At 35.0% G+C, this 21,371-nt stretch overlaps 1 pseudogene; it reads right to left on the bottom strand.

Annotated features, from left to right (window-relative positions):
• LOC118800651 overlaps positions 1–21,371 on the bottom strand; it is a 132,742-nt pseudogene that overhangs the window by 5,350 nt on the left and 106,021 nt on the right.

Raw genomic sequence — 21,371 nt, 5'->3', positions numbered from 1 at the left:
ATATATGTGTACAAAGAGCAAGAGGCAGTGTGTAGCAGGAGGTTTAATGTCTGTAGGGGTACCAGACTAAAATGTTTCGGAACCACTGGACTAATAAAACCTAAATGAAAACAAATGCTGTACAAATAACAATGCTGTACCGAGATAATAAACGTGCTGTGTCGATGCTGAAAACCTGTGTTTTTTCAAAAATAAAAATGATTGGGAATTAATAAGAGAATTGATATAGAATCTGATCGATAAGCAGAATCGATAATGGCATTGGTATCAATAAGATCTTATCAAATCCCATTTCTATTCTTTACTATGATACTCTGTACCAAATTATATCACTATTATTGGCAGATAACTTTGCTTATTTCAAGCATAATTTTTTTTTAAAAAAGCAAAAATGTCAGTATTCTGAGTTATTTTCATTTGATAAATTAACTTAAGTAAAACATGTCTAGAAATTACTTAAATAATATCATAATATTCTTACAACGGTCTCAACATTTAAAATATTAGATATCTAAATAAGATATATAGGCAAGATTTAATTCACTTGCCACAATATCATTGTTAGCATTGTAGATGGGTGCGCCACTGACTCCATAGGGGGCCCCATTTTTGTCTTTTGCCTAGAGCCCCAGGAACACTAAATCTGCCCCTGCAAAGGTGGAGCTACAAAATGTATCTTATTGGATAAGGCAAACTTTTTTTTACATTATGTTTAAATGGTACATTTTCTTACCTTAGACTGCTTTCTGATTTCTTCATTATCTCAGAAAGCTCTTTCACTGACTTTCCTAGTTTATTTCCACGCAGATCCAGCTCTTTCAGTTGTAAGGGATATGAATTTATAGCTGAGGTCAGAGCAGCACAGCCTTCATCATCTATACCGCAATTCTTAATCCTGCAAACAGAGAAATAGATTGCTTATTTCTTTACTTCAGGAAGTTTTAGATACACAATTTTAAATAATAATAGAAGAATAATAATAAGAAGAATTAAAAACAGTTAGATGAAGAATAAAACCACAATCCTAGAGTGGGCACTCTGATAAACCATGTAGGGCAGGGGTGTCCAATCTTATCCACAAAGGGCCTTGAAAGTGTGCAGGTTTTTGTTCTAAACAAGAAGAGCACACCTGATTTCACTAATTTAATCAGTCAGTCTCAGTCTTTACACAACTGATCATGTGTGCTCTGCTTTGCTGGAATGAAAACCTGCAGCCACATCGTCCCTTTGTGGATAAGATTGGACACCCCTGATTTAGGGTTTTATATGTCTTTGGCAGGAATCTATGGTAACGCTTTCTTTTACAGTCCACTAAGTTCTAGGTATTACCAGGTAAGTGTGAGGTACAAACTCCAAAGAACTGGGTAATTATTTTAGGTGAGAAAATATTAAGTACCAGGATAGTCTAAATGAATTACTATGAAACGTCTCACAGGTTCTAGATCAGGCCTGTGGGCCTTGTGTTTGACACATGGGTACTAGATTGTCAATGTTAGAGGGATGTATCTGTGTGTTATAATGTATTTACCTGGAACTTCAAAAGAATAAACAGGATGTAAGTCGGAGCTCAGCTCACTCGAATCTGTAGAGTCTTAAATAGTATGTATCTATTACCTCGATACTAAACTGAATCTGAACTGTAAAAGAAAGCAGGGACTCTTTCTATAGTTTTACTGGGTTCTTACCACAAAGTTCAGAAAAATTGCCACTTGTTATGCAACTGTAAACAGACTGTAAGAGAAAGCAGGATTTGTCACAATAGTAATACCTGTATATTAAAACCTTTTGAGAACTCTGTATTTTGACACAATAATTCCTGTACATTACAGTGTACAATATTGTACAAGAATGTCTTAATTCCTACACCTTGCTGTTTAGTTCTTTTCACATAATTTCATAACTATTTATTTAGACTACCATCTTATTACTTAAAATAATTGCCTAGTACTTTGGAATTTCTACCTCACACTTACCTGGGTAATACCTAGAACCTCTGACACATTTCATAGTAATTCTTTTAGGCTATCCTGGTACTTACCATCTAATTACTTAAAATAATTACCCAGTACTTTGGAATTTATACCTTACCCTTAGCTGGGTAATACCTAGAACTTGTGAGACATTTCAGTATAATTAATTTAGTCTATTCTGCTACTTATCATCTTGTCACCTAAAATAATTACCTAATACTTTGGAGTTTGTACCCCACACTTACCTGGTTAATACCTAGAACTTAGGGGACTGTAAAAGAAAGTGTTACCGAATCGATTATGAACTGTATAAGACCTGTATAAGAATCTGTAGGGTTTAGGTCTGTAGCAGGGAGGTGGACATCTCAGTCTTGCCTTTTCCATTCATCATTAACACAAAGACTGCACTTCTCAACCAAATATCAAATACCAATTATTCTTAATTTGTGTTTCATCCTTTCATTCTTGTATTCTTTCACTTACAACAGTACAACATGTGTTTTGAAATACTGATCTACACATCCCACAGAACTTGAAGAACCCATCACAGGAACCGCAATATCAGTAATCTAATCAACCCCCCACAGTCATCACAATCTCAGACCATGGTGGCAAAGGGGCTCTGGAATTGTGAATCCATGGTCCAAAAAGACCTCATCTCACCGTTAGCATTCCTCCATTTACTCTACTTTTTGGCTCTGACAAAGACTTTGTTCCTGAGAACTCAATTCCAGCAGCCTTTGTTTTCTCCCATTCCTTGTAAAAGATAGGCAGGGGTGGTGGCACAGGTATGCTTCTGTCTAGAAAGTGGCGTTTCAATCTGCTTCCTACATCTTTCAATTTTAATTTTTGAGTATCATGCTGTTACTGTATCTTTCCCCACTAAACTTATTATTGTCAATTACTGCCCTTCTCGTCCTCAAAGAAACTTCATAGATGAGCTAGACATTTTTCTTATTCTTTCCCAAATGAAACTAACCCTCAACCAGGCTCCTCTGGTGAATATCAGGTGTAGAAACAAGTTGGTATTACAAAAATGTAAGTAGCCATGCTACAAAAAAAAAAACTTGAATTCATTTAACTTTAATAAAAAGTTAGCAGAACAGCAATATGTGTTTTATGTTCTGTTAGCGACCTGTCCAGGGTGTATCCTGCCTTGTATCCTTGCCTTCCACCCAATGACTGCTGGCTGGGATAGGCTCCAGCACCCCCCATGACCCAGAAGAACGAGCAGTTTAGAAAATATGTGTGTATGTGCTTGTTTGTTCTGTTAGCTCATCTGAAGTTTAATGAACTCAAAAACATAAGTAACCATGCTGTAGTAAAATTTATGTTAAGACACCAAACGATATTTGCAGTGCTGAGCAGATAGTGTATTGGACCTGATCTTCAACACAGTAACTGTACCACACTGCTCAGATATCGGCGTTCTATCTTTCACTCTCTCCATCCCTGCTCTTCATGTCCACATTACCTCATCATGTTCTTCTTCTAGATACAGAAACCTGCACTCCCACCCTCATCCCTTAACTACCACTTCCACACCCTGACTCATTATCTTTTCTTTCCTTGGAAACAGCTACAGGTACGTTCCTTTCTTTACTCTCCTCTTCAATTAACCTTTTGTGCCCGTCTCTCCTTCAAGCCAACTAGATCTTTTCCATCTGCCCCCTGGTGACAGATGTCCTGTGCAGCAAGTGAAGAGAACTAACAATGGCTGAGAGAAAGTGGAGGAAATCACAATTAGAACCAGATCTTCACTCATACCAATCTCTTTTCCAAGTCCTCACTTGAAGTAACTGCTGTCATCGTTTCTACACACAGAAAGTAGGAGCCTCAGCATTTTATTCACCCAAACTCTTCATCATTTCTTCTTCTCTCTTCAACTGCCCTATGGCAGTGACCTGAGAAGCTTCAGGCTGCAAGATCAGTCAAACTGTCATTGGTCCTGATTCTTCTTGACTTGTTACAGCCTTCAACAATTCAATCACAAGATCCTCTTGTCCATCCTCACCAACCTTGGAATCATTCTGTATGGAAGTGGTTCAAGTCCTATCTCCAGATTAACCCATCTCTTTGTGTAGCATTTTAATGAACATTAATCTAGCACTTATTGAAATGTTTTGTATTGCGCTTATGCAGTGTCTTAATTCTGTATCTTGTATTTCTTTCTACGCACTGGCTCTTGTTTGAGTATCTTAACTTAAGGGTAGTTTGAACTCTAACCTATTTGTACTGTCTAGGACACATTCTCTATGGATAATAAAAAACTTTTGTAAGTCACTCTCTATATGTGCATCTGCTAAATGCTGTAACTGTCATTTTAAAGTAATAGTTTACAAAAAAAATCAAACATACACAGTTGAATTTACTTTTGTACTGCAGCAATGAGGTTAACATAGTCTGTGTGACTCAAAATCATTGATGATTTCTATTGTATTAGCCTTGTAGCTCCAGTACAAAACTAAATAAACAAACTTTTTCTAATGGACTAGTTATTTGTTTATTTATTTATTTGGGGGTAAGAGGGCCAAACTAGGTAAAGTAGTTTTTTTGGAAACTTTTTATTTAACATGAGCTGAATGTAGAGCTCATGTTACATTAGCAAAGCTGTTAAATGACTAAAATCTTGAAATTCCTGTCTATTTTATTATTATGTAACAGTAATAATCTGGGTTTCATAGCAAACAGAACTCTAACATTATAATCTCAATTTAATGCAGTCAATATAAAGCTGTTTTATTGCTTTCATGCCATAATTATGGAGTTACTTACAGTAGTTTCTGTAGTTTACAGTCCTGATTCTTCAGTAGAACACAGAGCTCCTTAATTCCTGCAACTCCCAGTGTATTCTTACTCAGATCCAGTTCTCTGATATATGAGGGATTTACACAAAGAGCTGATGCCAAAGCAACACAGGTTCTCTGTGTTAAACTTTTAACTAGTCTGTAGAATGAGGGGGATAGGGAAGAGAAGGTACATTAATGTGTATTAATTAAATTATTATAAAATACATACCAGAATATTACATACATATTTATAAAATATTGATGATTAAAAAGAAAAAAATGTATATTATGAATTTTGTTAAATTAATGCCTGTGCCATACCACCATTAGCTGAATAGACATTATAATGCACTGAAAGATGTAATTAAAAAAATACTCACTTTAGTTTCTCCAGTTTACAGTGAGAATTCTTTAGTAGAAAGCAGATCTTCTGCACTCCTGACTCATGTAGTTTATTCTCATTCAGATTCAGCTCTCTGAGATGCGAGGGGTTTAAATTCAGAGCAGAAACCAGAGCAGCACAGTTTTCCTCTTTTACACTGCATTTATTAAGCCTGCAGACAGAATACATACATAAACCTATTACGGTTTTAGTCATATATTGTAAAAACAATAGCTCATTAAAACAAACTTACACAGTTCTTCCCTCCAGCCAAGACATGTCTGATGTCTGAAGTTTGCTTCGTTAGTTTCAACTGGAACTACAAGGCTAACGTAGCTAACAAAAATGTCAAAGTCACACAATATCTTCAAACCCTAAATATGTCATGGCTGATGTACTATATTTGGGTTAGAGGGGGAACTGGGGGAACTTTTTTCAGTGAATTATTCATTTAAGGCTGACTGTACAGTTCATGTTCACAGTTAAATGACTATAATTATGAAGTACTTGTCTGTTTGATTATTATGTAACAGTAAAAATGTGAGCTTGGGAGTAGGAGGGCCAAACTAGGTAAAGTATTTTTTTTGGCAACTTTTTATTCAACATGAGCTGAATGTAGAGCTCATGTTACATTAGCAAAGCTGTTAAATGACTAAAATCTTGAAATTCATGTCTATTTTATTATTATGTAACTGCAATAATCTGGGTTTCACAGCAAACAAAACTCTAACATTATAATCTAAATGTACTGCAGTCAATATAAAGCTGTTTCATTACTTTCATGCCATAATAATGGAGTTACTTACAGTAGTTTCTGTAGTTTACACTCCTGATTCTTCAGTAGATCACAGAGTTTCTTCATTCCTGCATTATCCACTTTATTCTTACTCAGATCCAGCTCTCTGATATATGATGGATTTATACAGAGAGCTGAAGCCAGATCAGCACAAGATTTCTCTGTTAAACTCTTAACTAGTCTGTAGAACGAGATGGAGAAGTAAGAGAAGGTTTGTTGAGCACAAAAATACTTAATAAATGCTAAAGAAATTGCTGACAACATATACCAGAATATTTTACCAGGGTTCAGTAAATATTAATGATTAAGTAATAAAATCTACTAAATATTAACTATCAACTTTGGTTGATCTCAGCACACAGTGAGAGTGAATAAAAAACAGTAAATCCTGTAGTAGTTTTACATAAATTATATAGAATATGAATGTTCTATGCGGCTAAAGAAATGTCCACCCCATAACTCCTACTGCACTGAAAGTCATGTAATGTAACATCTTTAACATAGACAGAATTACTAACTTCAGTTTCTCCAGTTTACAGAGAGGATCCTTCAGTAGGTTGCAGAGCTCTTGCAGTCCTGACTTTCCTAGTTTATTCTTGTACAGGTCCAGCTCTCTCAGGTGAGAGGGATTTGAGGTTAAAGCTGAAGCCAGAGTAGCACAGCCTTCCTCATCTATACCACACTTTTCAAGCCTGCAGAGACAGAGACAAGTTCCTTCCTTCTTCACTGCAAAATATACTTGAACATATGAACATACATAAACACATTGATATTTTAATGATGTGATTTCATTTTGCTATATTTGGAGTTGTGTTAAGCAGATGCTTAAGTTGATTTTCTGGGCATCAAGTTTAGATTATTGAAATTACTTGTGTGCATTTCACACCTCTGATGATGCCAGGTTTTTATTATATGTTGCTTTTAAGGCATGGTTTATTTTATTGTGTCAAAACCTCTCTCTTTAAATCAAACATTTGCCTTTAAGGTGATTAGCAGACCTGGATCTGCTGGACTAAAGACATTTAATGAGCTCCTTAATGTAGACAGTATTACTCACTTCAGTTTCTCCAGTTTGCAGTGAGGATTCTTTAGTAGATTGCAGAGCTCTTGCAGTCCTGACTTTCCTAGTTTATTCTTGTACAGATCCAGCTCTCTCAGGTGAGAGGGATTTGAGGTTAAAGCTGATGCCAGATCAGCACAGCCTTTCTCTTCTATACCACACTTTTTAAGGCTGTAGAGAAAGATCAAGTGATTCTATAATTTCAGTAAAAACTTTTTCTATTATGATACTTCTTGCTAGTTACTAGCTAGCCAGCACACTAAATGCTAACACTGCATTCAGGCACAAGGTGTTGACATAAAAGGGCCAGTTAGAATACTTTGGAGAGGTCAGAGCATCCCTATATGATTAAAAATCATAATCTGATTGATTGCTCAAACTGTCAGCCCAAAATTATAGCCTTTAACACATTTTACACAATTATATGCTTGAACTTTGTGGCAGCAGTTTGGGGAAGGCCCTGTTCCAGCACGACTGTGCCTCTGTGTACAAAGTGAGCTCCATAAAGACATGGTTTGACAAATGCTCTTTTGATTCAATGGGCACAAATTTCCAGACACACTCCAAAATCATGTAGAAAGCCACAGAGGGTGACCAATCCCATATTAATGCCTATGGTTTTGGAATGGGATGTCCAACAAGCTCATGTAGCTGTGAGGGTCAGCTGTCAACATACTTTTGGCATTATAGTGTGATTTTTTTTTTTTTTGTAATATATAACCATACAGGTCATTCGACAGAAACGTCCATTTTTGTGTCCCAAGCGTTTACAGATATATTACACTTAAAAAACATGTTAGGGTTACATTTTTTTAAATATTTTAAGATAAAACAGTTATTTTAACAATTGCACCTTCTTCAGCCATCAATTTAGCAATATTGGTTTTTAAATCAATTATCTATAATTCCAAGCACCACAGAAGAGCTCGTCCCCACAATCGTGTGTAAAGGGTGAGGTCATATTTTAAAGAAAAAGAAACATGTTTTTTTGCGATTTTAACTACAATAATCTGTACATGACTATGAAATATATTATTTAAATGAAAACAAATGCCAAATAAATATTATAAAATATGTAATAAAAGTTGTAAAGTTGTGAAGTTTTAGTGCATATTCCATGGTTGATAACATGTGGTTTGATGCTCTGTAACAGCCATTTTGTAAAATGCATTTTCATTTAAAATGTCACTGGTGTTCCTTTATTATGTTCAACACCAATGAGGATTGGTAACACCAGTGACTCCTATGGAGAGATAGAATAGTGGATGTTTCTGTAGAATGACCCAAACAGTAAATGAAAGAAGAGTTTGTATGGCACTTCAGTTTACACTGATAAGCCTCCATTGGTGGGCGTTTCAGGAGCATTAATGACTGTAATCGTATATGCCCATAATGTAAACGCATAACAACGCCTTTATCTGCATTGAATTGAAATCCTGCACCTCCTCCCTCTGTCACACTACAGAGGTTTTGAACTCTTGTCAAAGTAAAAACAGGCTTTTGGTGTGTCTGGACATGCAGCCATAGACCACTAAAAAGAAGTACTATAAACCCTTGCTGTGTCAATGTTTTAACAGCTTCTGCTGCATGTACCAATCACATATTCTATTATTATTATTGTGAGGTGTAAGATATTTATTGAAAATTTTGTCCCAATGTATTGATTTTTTAAAACTGCCACCCCAGCCCTAGACATTACTTACCTTTGTTTGATAACATAAAATACAAAGAATCTCAATGAACTTTTAGGTCATATAGGGACAAATGTACTGATTCATACTAATATACTGATATTTTAGCCCGCTGAAGGATACCTAACCACTTTACCAATTAACTGAGGATGTATATTAATAATAAATATATTAATATAATAAATATGTATTAATAAATATGCTGCAACTAATTTTTAATTAATACAAATGTACTATTCTGCAAACATTTGGCAGTTCCACAACACCTTTGGCTGATTCATGGACCTGCTGCTAAAAGATTTTTATAGTCCCTGTATGCATTACTCACTTCAGTTTCTCCAGGTTACACTGAGAATTCTTCATTAGATTGCAGAGATTCTGCACTCCTGACTTTCCTAATTTATTCTCGTTCAGATCCAGCTCTCTCAGGTGTGAAGGGTTTACAATCAGAGCAGAAACCAGAGCAGCACAGTCTTCACCCTTAATGCTGCCTGATTTATACAGCCTGCAGTATGAGACAAAAAAAGACAGGAGTAATTTTATTGGTAGTAGTAGTAATCCCTTTATCTAGGGGTATATTTAACACAACAGACAAGCTATTACCCCATATTTTCCCTCTAAACCAATAGCTGTGAACTGCTGTTTAGTTCATTTTTCAATTTCATGGCTTTTATGGACAGTGTAACACTCTAAATATATTTAACCCAACTACTTACTTAAGTTTCTCCAGTCTGTAGTTTGGATCCTCCAGTAGAGCGCACAGCCGCTTCACCTCAATGTCTTTTGGTTCAGTCTTGCTCAGATCTAACTCTCTTTGCAGTAAGGGGTGTTTCTCCAGAATTACATTAAGACAGTTGCAGGCCTTCTCTGCATCATCACTTTTCAGCAGCCTGTAGACAGTGAAATGTTCATATGTGAGCTCTGATGGACAGAGCGTTTACACTGAAGCACAGGCACCAGCAGTGGGGGGGGAGGGCAACAACCCCCCCAAGTCTTTTATTCTTTTTCTTCTCTGTACTCCTACAACAGCAGTTGAAAGGTTTGCCATGGTGTTGAGTCAAAACAGATCAAAGTGTTTTTAGTCTGTTAACAGGTTTTATTTGTTGTTTTAACAGTTAACAGTTTTTTTAAGGATAGCTCAACCAGTTTGCATTGAAGTCCTGTAGTTACTCAGTAATAAGCTTTTGTATGTAATAAGCCTGGGATGTTAAGTATATTGGTTTCTGCCTGTACTGGCATTTCACATACTGTCCCATCTTTTTTGGAACTGGGTTTCTAGGATACTGCAATCATGAACCTAGCTTTAAATGCTTAGCATAGTAACTTGGAGTTGAGTCAGAGCAGCCCCTTACTTAGAAAATGCACATTAGGGGTGAATAAACATTGTCTGAATTGTCACTATTTAAAAAAACAAAAGTCAGGTCAACCTGAAACTTTGGCAACTATCTGCATTGCTTTTTTAAAACTCAGTTTAGTCAGCTGATTTTTTTACTGCATCTCAGTTACGTCAACAATATAGTTAAATTTTTGCCCAACAGGCAGTTAGTCAATTAGTTAGGAACAAAGGATTACTCAATTTCAGGTTTTTTTAGTTGGATCAGCTTAAACTTTATATTGTAGACCTAATAACATAAGTTGATAAAATTAAACAAAAAAAGCTTAAAATTTAAGGTCTCCGTTTAACTGATTGCAGTGCAGAATATATGAGCAATATGGATTTTTACTGAATAAACTGTTGATTCTGTTGAATCAGTAAACCTATTAAACCTTTATACTTCTCACCTTAGTTCAATATGTGATTTTATAAAAGGGATTCTTAGCAGCTCCAGTGCTGTCTCTCCAGGATTGTTCCCTCTGAGATCCAACTCACTCAGGTGTGATGAGGGGTTTGATTTCAGAGCTGAAGCCAGATCAGCATATCCTTCCTCTGTTATACTGCAGAATGAAAGACTGGAGAGAGAACATATGATTTCTATACTACATATAAAACATATCATGTAAAAAAATAATCATGTACTTTTGTTCTCCTTTTAAATTACACAGTAAAGAAAATGGGGGAAAATGGGGAAAAATCTGTCTAGTCTATGTATGTGCTCAAGAAAATAAACTAAAACAGCAGACAGTTCTGTTTTTATAGCACACAAAAAGAACTGCAAAGTGGGGCATCTTAGGAATCTTGTCCTACTATCAGAGCAAAATAAGAAGTCCTTGTACCTGGGATAAGAAGTCCCCCTACCTGCCTTATGAAGTCCCGTACTTGGGGTCAGAAGCCCCCTACCTGGTGTCTGACGTCCCCCTGTATGCAATAAGAAGTCCTCCTACACTCTTAGGAAAAAGGTACTAAACTGACACTGGGGCAGTACCCCTCATCACTAGGGTGATACCCTCAAGGGAACATAAATATACAATATTCCATTGATTAAGTTGTATTGACTCCACACACTTTGTCTCATCTCAAGGCTTTTTGTTTTCTTATATTGTGTTCTTAAAGGGCACAATATTTATAACATGTACCTTTCTCCTAGGAAAACTTATTACCAGGAGAATAAGCTCAAGGAATCATGAAGACAATTTAGAAGAAAGAAATTATACATCAGCCATTCAGTAATTTTGTCGAGCTGGGATTTGGCCCAATCATTTCTTTAGGAGATTGGGTGTGGGTTTACCCTGGAGAATGTCTTGTTAATCTATCTTTCCAATATATGCTATTTTTTCACTTTGAAACACCTAGAACTTACCCTAGTTTCTGCAGTATACAGTACTGATTTTTCAGTAGAGAACAGATCTGCTTCACTCCACAGTTTCCTAGTTTATTGTCACTCAGATCCAGCTCTATCAGGTATGAAGGATTTGAACAAAGAGCTGATGATAGAGCAGCACAGCCTTCCTCTGTAATACTGCAATTATACAGCCTGTAAACAAAGAGAAATGGCGATGAAAAGTTCATTTCAAGAAACTTCACTCATAAATTAAAATTTAAACTGTCTTTATGTTTATGCATTTCATTCAGCAAAACAGTTATTACAGTAGAGCAAAGGTAATACTTTTATGCAATCTTATGACAGAACTGACACAATACCATTAATTGATACTGAATAATGAAAAGCAATGTTTTTTATTTATATTTAAAATAATTACTCAAGGTTAAAAAAAAAAATCACACACTTCAGTTTCTGAGTTCTGCAGTGTGGATCCTTCAGTAGGTCACAGATCTTCTTCAGTTCTGAATCTCCTTGTATTTTCCCACTCAGATCCAGCTCTCCCAGCAATAAGGGGTTTGTTCCTAGAACTTTGTTCAGAAAACCACAGGCTTCCTCTGCAGCAGGACTGTTCAACAACCTGCAGAGAGAGAAAAACATTGTGTCACTCAGTATGTTGCTGTATTATTTAAATGTAATTACATAGTTACATAATAACTTTATATTGCTTTATGTAATGAATGTTAACTTGACATTATCTCTCCACTTTCATCCTATACTCCAAATATATAAATTTCAGTTGCTAATTAAGCTTCTAATTAAACCTATTGCCAGTTAGACCTTTTCCTCGGCACCTTTCTTAAGAAATATGGGGCAGACATTGCCATTTTTGTTAAGTTCATATAAAGATATTTTATATCAAGCAATTTTGGAGCATTTCTATTGGTCCGTTCATATGAAATGTATACAAAATGTAAAGGGAGCTGCTGTGTTAAAAAATGCAGAGAAAGACAAAAAAGGAGAGTATCAATATATATATATATATATATATATATATATATATATATATATATACATAGAATATGAATATATATATATATATATATATATATATATATATATATATACACACATTTTCTTTTTTTTTCAAAAGCACAGCATGGCAACTAAGAAAAAAAATAAATATACTATATTTATATATATATTTTTATAAACACAGGTTGGATGTTTATGAGCTGAAAATACCCAGCTGAAAAAGACTTACCTCAGAGTCTTTAGTTTACAATGTACATCCTCTAGTAGATCATTTAGAAGCTTCACTCCTGTGTTTCCAAGGTCATTCCCTTTGAGATCCAGCTCTACCAGGTGTGATGACCTCAGAGCTGAAGCCAGATCAGCATATCCTTCCTCTGTTATACTGCAGAATGAAAGACTAGAGAAAGGAGAAAAATGAATAGAAAACCTAACTACAAAATCCATTGTGATATTAGCTTAGATTCTTACTTTAGTTTTTTGAGTTTGCATTTCAAATTCGTCAAAAGATAACAGATCTGCTTCACTCCATAGTATCCTAGTTTATTGTCACTCAGATCCAGCTCTATCAGGTGTGAAGGATTTGAACCAAGAGCTGATGATAGAATACCACAGCCTTCCTCTGTAATACTGCACTTATTCAGCCTGAAAACAGAACACAAAGCATGATTAATTATTTACCTTAGCAAGAGGTTAAGAAAATCATTTCCATGTATTTGTCTTTTCGGGAGTGTTCAAACTGCAGATCATTTGGAATGACTTCTATACTAGACTAGTATATAGTAACATAATGGTTTTACTAACATAGTTACAATAATAAAATTCTAAAATAGTTACTTATATGACCCATTTCAAAAGATAGCTTAGTCACATGACCAACAGTCGTCTGGATAGTTTGGGCTATTACATAAAAATAAATATTTGAAAACTCAATACAATAGTTTAAAATGAAGCAGTCCAGCTTTATACTTACTAATTTGTTATATGTACAAACTATAACTTTGGTCTTTTTTTTAAATAGAAGCAATTAAATGGTACACAGTTGTGGCTAAACCTTACAGCCAAGTTAATTCTACTTCATGGAGAAATGGTTTATTGTTACCATTATTAATGCAAATCTATGGCATTTGTCAAGAGATTCAAAATGTTACTTAATGTCTACAAATAAAACAAGGCTGATCTCTTTTTATGTTCAGACATGAGTTGGGTGTTCAGGCACATGGTTCACATCAAAAGGTTGTCTACTCTTGGCTTTGCTTTTCACAGTGTACACTCAATTGTAAATATTACAGAAAAAGAAATCTGATATTTGGGGTGAAATATTTTTTTATTCTCAGCTGACTTAAGTTAAAGCTATTTTGAAACTTAAAGAACGGCTTTCATTTTGCTATATATGTTGTGAAAATGACACTTGACACTTTCTGAGCATGTCTGGATACAATTTAACAAAAACTACTAAATTCAACACAAAATATAAATGCAACACTTACTGAAAATATTATTACTGAAATCTCATGAATAACAGTGCATCATGAAACAGACTTTTCACATTAGCATCTGGCATGACCACAATTTGCCTGTAGCAGTGCAACACATTTCTAGGAAAAATCCTGGAATTTCTCTATAGAATTGCTGCAGAATGGATTTTTTTTTGTTAAGTGTATATTGTTTAAGCGGTAGGCCTACATCATATTGTAGACCTACCAAAAGCTGAAATGTAAGTAAAATTCCATTTACAAATATTTCATTTAATCTACTTAGAATCTGTAAAAAGTGCACCCATCTCAAGGGTCTTTACAACGTTAGTTTTTCATGTAGCATCTGCTTTTCTCTTCAGCAATACATTCAGGAAAACAGAAAATAGTAAACCAGAACGATGATTATATGGATACTCACTAGCTACATGGCCCAAACTTCCATTTAAAGTAAAAATAAGCAAATAACTGAATATATAAACAACAAAATAAATGCAATAAATAGACTGACATAGTCTAAGACAACTAAAACCTCAACTACAAACACAAAACTCAAACTACATGTTTTTTTTTGTTTGTTTGTTTGTTTGTTTTTTACTTTTTGGATCTGCCTCCCATTTCCACCCATCAACACAAAGCATGCCTGCAGAATCAATGCTTCCCAGCATTAAGTTCATTTAGTCTGCCAGCATTACCAGGGTTTATCATGACTTCACTTTCTAACAATGAGGTTGGCTGTTTAATAAGGGTATTTGCCTTGCATCATTAAATATAGATCATGTATATGATAAACGTATGGCATTATGCTAATGTTGAGAGGAAATAAATCTAGGTTATATACGATTGTCAATCGTACATCTCAATATAGCCCACTGAGTGTGGTCCTTTTCATAGCTAAAACAGCAATTCAACAATCACAAGATAATTTAATAACAGTGAACAGCATGGCTATAAGCTTATTTAGTTGGTTTTGCTTGTTTCAGGAACCTAGCTAAAAGAGTTAAATCCTGCTGTCAGGACAGGATTCTGAAAAATTCCCTGCACAGCAGCAATTCATGTTTTTTTTTTTTTTTCAGCCAATCTACACAATTTTTAGTAGTTTTATTGGCAGAACTGAAATCTGCTGCGTTTTCCTGAAAATATCTGAATAAGTCATTTAACCTGATCTTACACACCGCAAGATTCTACAGCAGCAAGTTATTTTCATTTTGATATGTATGATTTCTTCAGTAGTTTTCGAATGATGGGTGTTAAATGTGAATATTTGTAAATTATCATTGTTTGAAACTAAGACCATCAGCTCCCGCTCAGTTTAGTGAAATTAATGTCTTTTGAAATTCCTAGAATATGTTGATTTCTGTGGAACTGCTGAGAGCTAACAAACCAATATGAAACTTTATGAGTCAGTACAGGCATTTAAGCAGATAGAACACACATGATGGCCAGAGTTTTTAGAATGACTTCTATTTATGATTGTTGTTAATGAGAAGTCTCAAAGAAGATTTATACCAGATTGGTCTATTCACCTTGGCATAAACAACGTAATCATGTTGTTTATAATGATAAACAACAGATTTTTAACAAATAAGGCAAATAAGGAAAAATCCCAGGAGAACAGTATAACTTAACTATACTGCATTTGATCCAATGTACTGGATAATTTCATATTGATCACTTGTTCCACTGTATTTTAGCCTAATAGCTTTTAGTCTCAGTGTATCATTTTTTTAACTTTCCTGCCTTACATGTTTAACCTAAAACTAATTAATGTTATACAAATTTGTCATCTTTATAGTCAAAGTATTTCCATATATTACTCCATCTAGATTTGTCCAGTTCACTAAATGTGTGATCAGTGACCATTTCTGTGAGGCGCAATATTTAATACACATATAATCTATCATTTTGTTTTGTAAAACAGTGCAGTTTTTGTGTTTGGTGTGTATTACGTTACATTCTTGTTAAAACATCTTGTTGAATTTTTTTTTCTTTAATTATACATATTTTATTAAAGACAAGTAATCCAAAAGTAAAATTACTTAATATAGTAATCCTTTACCTCATGTTACATTTATATTTTTAAATCAGTAATCTGTAACAGAATATATTTTTAAAGTAACCCTCCTAACCCTGTTGATTCATTATGTAAAGTCAACCATTCAAACAGTTCAACTCCCCCACAGTACTACAACCTGCACAGTTCACTAGCTGGATTCCACCATGTTTAGTTAGCCATACAGACTGATTTGGGGCAGATTATGTGGTGTAGGGCAGAGTTTAGACTTAAACCAGGGTCACCTTTACCCTGATTTAGCCATGTTGTTGGCTATAGTCTGCAGATTTTGGGGCAGTTGTAGTTAACAGTTGGAAAAGAGAATCGAGTAGTGTGTGAAGGGCACAGACTCAGATTTTCTTGCCCCCCGATCAGATTTCAGACCAGTAGGATTCTATCAAATGTTCAATTTTTTGACCTGACCCTGAGTGTAATCTAGCAGTGTACATTGGTCAACAACTCAATCTGAACAGACTCTTCCAACAGCCAATGAAAACTGAGAGCACAAAAGAAGAAAATACAGCAAGTGAAAAAAGAAAATTCAGTTCACTTAAGCAACAACTTAAATGTTGTGTAGTGTGTGATCACAAATTGTTTGGTGTGTGATCCCCAATATTCCTGTTGCCAGAAGAATCTGCAGAAACCAATCAGATAGTATGAGATGCCCTTATAATCTGTTAGGACTTGAAAAGTATATTGTATACAAGGCTTTAGGTGGAGGCTTTTCCCTTGTATAATACTGTTCATTTTCACGTGGCATACTGTTAATATCACACTACATAGAAATACATACTCAAATAAAATAATACACATAGTGTTCAATTAATAGACTGTTTAGTCAGAAAATAAATCTATAATACACAAATAACAACAAAAAACATCTTACTTAATTGTCATTGGTCTGCAGTGTGAATCCTTCAGTAGGGCAGAGATCTTCTTCATGTCTGAATCTCCTCGTATTTTCCCACTCAGATCCAGCTCTCCCAGCAGTAAGGGGTTTGTTCCTAGAACTTTGTTCAGAAAACCACAGGCTTCCTCTGCAGCAGAACTGTTCAGCAATCTGCAGATATAATAATTACAATGAACATTTATTATTTTACTGTTGTTTTGGCTCCTTATAATGGTCAGTATCCAAGTCTCCAGGTAAAATAAACATATACTTAATTACTATTGCATTCAGTATCTCATCAGGGTTGAAAAAAAAAAACATCAAATCTTATATAGTTTTGGTAGCACAATGTATCATTTTTTTTGTTTATTTAAACATCTTAACTGTAAAACAAATGTAGTTAATTTATCCTTTGATACACAATAACAAACAATGCAAACAGTAAAACAATAATAATTTATTAAAACGAAAAATTGACTTTCTAAACAAGCTTGGAAAAACAGCTGATAAACACCATTTCAATTTACAAAACTCCTGCACACAAATTATGGTTCACCTCAGTGTCTTGAGTTTACTGTTTGGATCCTTTTGTAAATCAGTAATCATCTTCAGTCCTGTTTCTCCTTTGATGTAGCAACCAAAGAGGCTGAAAGTACAAAGATAAAATCAGAAAATGTACTGAATCAGAAAATACCATGAATTTTTCTTTTATGTTAAGGTGAACACCCATAGTAATAATACTCTAATATAGCTGCAAGCAACAATCATTGGGGTCCAACCACCACTACCAGGGTCTTTTGGTCTCTGTACACCCAGAATGAGAACTGTGTTCATATACTCGGAATGAAGTCAAACTCGTTAAGTGTGGGTGTTGGACCAAGATTGTGCCTTGTCTCCACTCCTGTTCATGATATTCATGGACAGGGTGTCATAGCATAGCCAAAGTTAGGAGGGCATTAAGTATGGAGGCCAGAAGGCAGCGTCTCTGCTTTTTGCAGGTGATGTTGTCCTTTTGGCTCCATTGCATGGATGCCTCCAGAGCTCCAGAGAGCATTGGAGCACTTTGTAGTTAAGTGTGCAACAGTTGATATATGGATCAACACCTCCAAGTCTGAATCTATGGTCCTCTCCTGGAAAAGGTAAGGGGAGAGGACCTGGAGAAGATTAAATATCTCAGGGTCTTGTTCACGAGTACTGTTAAGAGGGATCGTGAGATTGTCTGCAGGCTGAAACAGGTGTCAGCAGTCATGCAGTCCCTGTACCAGACTTTAGCGGTGAAAAGGGGGCTGAGCCATAAGGCTAGTGACCAAAAGAATGAGATCTCAGATACATGTGTTGGAAACGAGGGTGGCTTCGCAGTGTGGCAGGGTACACCCTACTTTACAGGGTGAGGAGCTCAGTTGTCCGGGAGGAGCTCAAGATAGAGCCACTACTCCTCCACATTGAGAGGAGCCAGTTGAAGTGGTTCAGTCTCCCTGGCCACCTCCCATTGAATGTTTACCAGGCACAGCCAACTAGGACAACACCCTGAGGTCACCCCAGGACCGGCTGGAGGGATTATATCTCTAAGTTGGCCTGGGAGCAGCTTGGGAGGAAGTTGAAGGGACAGGGTCTTTTGGGCTTCTCTGTTTTCCCTATTGCAACCATGACCCTAACTGGATCAATCAGGTTAAGATGATGATGATGATCATGATCATGATGATGATGATGATCATGATCATGATGATGATGGTAACATTTTATTTACACAAAGACTTCATAACACATTCAAAAGCAAAACCTGAGTATTTATGAATAACTTATGTCAGTATTTGCAATAGCAAATCAAATATAATATATTAATGTATATAATGTATTAACATAAGGGTCCTTATACTAAAGTCTCAGACAATTTCCTTTTATAACACTGTTATGAAGCATCATTCCAAGGTAATGGAGCCTTATAAGGCAGAGGCTTAGTTAAAGGCAAATTCCAGCCCAAAAATAGTATTTCAAGGTATTTGTTATTTCATGTAATATTCTGTAACGTAACATTGCATCCCTCTTCATTTGTATCTTTATCGAAAATAAAATAATTGTGAAAAAAAACAACCCACCTTCAAGTATCTACCCCAAAATGCTTGTTGTTTTAGAAACAACATATGCAGCGATGGTTCAGGTTTCCCTTTTTGATGGAGTGCCCCTTTAAGAGCATTTATCAGCTTTGTGAAAGATTTTAATGCCTTCTAACTTAAGTCATACTTTTCATACATATTTTCCCACATACAATACCAGGGGTGGACAAAATAAAAACCTTACTTGAGTACAAGTCTTCTATTTTCTATTTGAGTACAAAAACACAAATTACTTGGCTGTAGATGTACTTAAGAATCAAAAGTAAAAGTAATGTGAGCTGTGTTTCTATTAAAGTGATCTGTGTGTCTGCAGATGTGAAAAATGATTAAGTACCTGAGTTAGCTATGGTCACACAGGTCTCCTTAATGGAAACTGTACTTTTGTACTTTAACAGGAGTTGAAATATGTAGAACTGATATTGGGTGAACTAGGCCCCATGATCCATTACTTTTTATTATTTTTATTAATAAGCTTCATAACATTATTACAACAAAATAGTTATGTTTTTATGTCAGTCTTGCGATTACTGGTATAAACTGTTTATAAGCACTCCAGTATTGCTTTACAAATATGTTGCTCAATGCTTATGCATGTGTTATGAAAACACTATGTAGGTAGCCTTTAAATAGAGTGTTACCAGTAATGCAGCAATGAATAATATTTCCATAAGAGACTCACAAACGTAATTACTTAAAGAGACTTTTAGAAAGATCATCAGAAAAAAATTACTTAGCATTTGAAGGCACTATTGTTCTATGATACTAGTTCCATAACATGTTTAGCTGACCTGCTAATGTAAAAGACATGTAATTATCTTCTTTATGAAAAAATTATTACTTCAGTTTTTCCAGTTTACAGTGAGGATTCTTCAGTAGATTGCAGAGCTCTTCCACTCCTGACTCATCTAGTTTATTCCCATTCAGATCCAGCTCTCTCAGGTGTGAAGGGTTCGAAATCAGAGCAATAAACAAATTGGCACAGTCTCCCTCTGTAATAGTGCCTGATTTATACAGTCTGCAGAGAAGGACAAAGAGAGGAAGACAAGATTAGCCAAATGGAAAAGTTGGCTCTCAAATGTTTTGTAGTTTCAAATAATATTATCAAATAATTAAAATAATATTTGAATTAAAATTTTCTATCAATTAAGGTAACAGTTTTTCTCTAATCCAACAGCTTGCTGCTGTTTAGCTTAATTTTTACCTATTAAGCCTTGAACTTTGAAAATCAAAAAGACCTTTAGAAATTCTCTCAAACTTTATGGATATTTTTAATGTCTATTTTTTTTCTATTTGTATTACTTCAATTTTATACATGAAAAAATATTACATGAATCTAAATTAATAAATAATAAAATTACTGAAACAATTTTTTTAGCATGTTCCTTATTTTCTGATGGATGGAGAAAAAAGCTAGTAAACAGAGTGCTGAATTTTTGTATTTTGTACTAAAATTTGGGGAATGTTTTTTTAAAACTATTAATTAAGAATAATGTGACATGCATGGCAGACATGTACATGTGCTTTTTCTATCAAAAATAAATAACTGTCTCGGATACACTTTTGATACAATTTTTTTTCTCTCTGAGCACAAACAATATCAGCCATACTGGCACCAAAGAAAAGCTGATCTTTTCTTGGGCATTAAATGAGGCACAGTCAATATTTGCTCAGATTTAGTAAATGAGAGTATGTGTTTCAGTATAATAATCTCCTCCCAATATTTTGTGCTTTGAGAGGAAAAGTCCTATAAATGCATATATGATGCTGAAGTGCCATTGTACCTGTTTACTAAACGGCAAGAGCCACTTTTCAATGGCAAAATGTTGTTTGAAATGATGCAAAATGTCAGTTAATCTGCCAGTATGTTTGTAAATTTCAAGTGAATAGTACCAGATGTATAGTAAGTAACAAAAAACGAAGTGTTAATGTGTTAATGTATATTAAAATGGTACATATAATCTATTACTGCATGATCACAAACAATTTAGAAAGTTTTATTCAATAGGTGTGAATTTACATTGACTAATTATGAACTAATTATTATAAATCTGTTATTTACTAGTTACTAGTTTACTAGTTACCTTGAGTTTTAGTTACCAAACTAGTTACCAAAACCTCTATTTTTGTCGCATCTGACCACAGAAGTCGGTTCCATGTTCGAGTAACGTTGTGTGAACTCCAGGCACTTACATTTGTGGTTAGATGAAGGAAACAGCTTTCTGGCACACTTTCTAAATGCTATTTTGAGTATACTGTTTTTGGAGACTTGGTGACCCCGAAACACTACCATCTTCTGCAAATCTGCAACCATGATACTTGGAGAAATTTCTGCCTCTCTAATCATCCTCCTCACTGTGTATGAGATGAATTATTGCCCTAACAGGGGATCATTTCATTTGTGTATTCTCTGATCTTCACCAT

The sequence above is a fragment of the Colossoma macropomum genome, unplaced genomic scaffold (assembly GCF_904425465.1).
Source record: "Colossoma macropomum unplaced genomic scaffold, Colossoma_macropomum, whole genome shotgun sequence".
NCBI classification, from domain to species: domain Eukaryota; kingdom Metazoa; phylum Chordata; class Actinopteri; order Characiformes; family Serrasalmidae; genus Colossoma; species Colossoma macropomum.
The sequence above is the reverse complement of the archived record's forward strand: the minus strand, read 5'-3'. Positions and strand labels throughout refer to the sequence as shown.